Source organism: Schistocerca nitens, chromosome 9 (assembly GCF_023898315.1).
Source record: "Schistocerca nitens isolate TAMUIC-IGC-003100 chromosome 9, iqSchNite1.1, whole genome shotgun sequence".
Taxonomy (NCBI): domain Eukaryota; kingdom Metazoa; phylum Arthropoda; class Insecta; order Orthoptera; family Acrididae; genus Schistocerca; species Schistocerca nitens.
In genome coordinates this window covers 190,654,754-190,657,390 of record NC_064622.1, presented here as the reverse complement: position 1 = coordinate 190,657,390, position 2,637 = coordinate 190,654,754, and the positions used below count along the sequence as shown (strand labels likewise).

Sequence of the window (2,637 nt, the reverse complement as noted above, 5' to 3'; positions counted from 1 at the left end):
ACCCCCGCGGGTCTAGCATAAATATTTATGTAAGTCGGGGACACGGGTCGGCCGGCGTGGCGTGCTCCTCTATCTCCCTCTGTCTCCGTCACCGCACCTTTTTTTCCCCCGCGCGGAGGGAACTGGGACATCTGGACACGGGGCGGAGTCGGTGCTCCCGTTCGTATTAGCATCAGAAAGGTTTTTAAGGCACGTGAGTGGGACGGCAGCGGGTGGTGGGGGCAGAGTTTACTTTGAATGCAACTGTATAAGTAGCGGGGGGCGGCGCTCGGCCGCGGGATCCGGGGAACGCTACAGCTGTTATCTGTGTTCACGCGAACAATGTTCCCAGTTAATTATTACGGCTGCGCGAATTGCTGCTCCCTCCCATGAGCGAAGCGCCACGCAAAAATAGTCGGCGTACATATTCATGAAATGCCTCAGCGTATAAATAGGCTGAGCGGACTCTTAATTATATTCACCGTGCGGGGATACAAGCACTTTGACTGTGACGTCCATAACGATAGTGTGTTTTCCCTCTTTCCTCAGAATAAAAAAGACTGTAGCTGTACGAAATTACTTTCCAATATTTGTTTCGTGGCTCCTGTGATGTGATACGATTTGTGTGTGTGTGTGTGTGTGTGTGTGTGTGTGTGTGTGTGTGTGTGTGTGTAAAGTTAGAAATAAGAAGGGGTCTGGGAGAAAGACGAAGGGAACAGTGTTTCGGGCACGGGACGCGGTGTGGAAAGTATGCGTAGTGACCACAACTTTCTTGGTCATACTGAAGCAGGTGATAGTGGTTTCACAACTGATTATGTTGAGGTAGGGGGCCAATGGTCGGAGACGCATATTTGTTGTATTATGGACACACACACAGCGAACACCGCATAACGACAACGTAGTTCACAGTAATTGTTCGAGGTGACGACCGCCAGTCTCATTGCATGCATAGCAACGTCGGGTGAAATTCTCTGGCACCCTCTCAAAGATACCTCGTATCTGTTTTACCGGGAGACAGGCAGCTTTGATCCTAGCAAGCAGGTCTTCATCCATTTTTATTGAGGTTTCTTACACCAACGTCTTGACGTAACCCCAGAGGAAAAAGTCTAGGAGTTTGAGATCCGGCGATCGCGCTGGTCTTGGGTCAGGACCTCCCCTTCCAATCCAACGATGAGGGTACGTGTTGTTCAGGTGTTCGCAGACATGGACATCGTAGTGTGCTGGTACATCGTGGTGTTGAAAACACATCCTTTTGCGGACAACAAGGGGTACAGCACTGTGGCAGCACATCTCAGAGGAACACCAGGTAACGTGGACCAGTCAAAGGTTCTACTAGGTGATCTAGGACAATGCCCGCCCATACGATGACAGAGAATAGTTGTTAGTGGCTACTGATGTGAGTACTTTTCTCACTCCAGACATGGCTGTTACAGCTGTTGAAAACACCATCACGGGTGAATGAGACATCATCGATGAACAATACAAACTGTACAATGTTCGCCACCACAGCACTGCGCTGAGTAATTCATCGACAACAGTGAACGCTTGAACAAAATCTGTTGGTCCCAGTGCTTGCACATGCCATTTCCGATAGGGGTGTAATACCTGTTCCACCAGTACTCTGCATATTGTATCCTTCTAAGTGTGAGTTTTACGCACAAGTTGACGGATGCTTATTGCTAGTCTGACGTTCGGACATGTCTTTGGTGGGAGACTTGCCCCGGTTCTCTGTGACGTGAACGACTCCATCTCTCATAAGTTGGTATCCATGGATATTAACATATTCCAATTAGGATAACGCCTGTTCGGAAAGCGTTCTCTGTAGATTCGTGCTGCTTTACGGGCACTACATCCTGCCGCACTGTACATTAAATATATTTCTGCCAACTCTTGTCACGAGTAATGATACATCTTTGACCATACGTCATGCACTGTACACAGTAACACAACTCACCATGGACACATCACATCACATCTGATGCAATGGAAAACTGACACCGGAGATAGTGGTCTGTATGCGGCACATATTATTGCGCCGGTGCGGTGCGTGCGGTTGTCACATGGCACATGTGCTATGAGCTAAGTTGTTTACAGTATGTCTGTCTGGTGCTCAGAGGTGTACGATGTTTATCACCCGCTGCTTGTTCAGTCTACAACAGACACACGGCGGGAGTGGGGCAGAACTTCATGTAATGTTGCTATGCATGCACCGAGACTGTTGAGCGTTGCATTGAACAATTACCATGAGCTACGTCGTTGTTACACGGTGTACGTTGTGTATGTCTATAGAAAAATTTTTCAACTAGTAATAATCGCACCTCAGACGAACCTCATTGGTTCCGATATTGTCACTGCACAATAAATATGCATTTTCGGTCACTGGTTCCCTATCTCAGGAAATTTGGAAATTTGTGGTAAGCTCTTATGGGACCACTGCTGAGGTCATCGGTCCTTAGGCTTACATACTACTTAATCTAACTTAAACTAAATTACGCTAAGGACAACACACACGCAGCCATGCCAGAGGGATGATTCGAACCTCCCACGAGGGGAGCCTCACGAAACGTGACTAGGCGCCATAGACCTCGCTGATACCCCGCTGGGCCCCTATCTCGGTATAATCGTTTGTGGACCAACTATCACCTGTTTCGGTTTGTC

At 48.2% G+C, this 2,637-nt stretch overlaps 1 non-coding gene across 1 annotated transcript; it reads right to left on the bottom strand.

Moving 5' to 3' along the window:
• Nucleotides 1–2,204: 2,204 nt before the first annotated feature.
• Nucleotides 2,205–2,342, bottom strand: LOC126204708 (U4 spliceosomal RNA). The gene has a single exon (XR_007540516.1). It is a non-coding gene; the product is annotated as a U4 spliceosomal RNA (small nuclear RNA).
• Nucleotides 2,343–2,637: the final 295 nt, after the last annotated feature.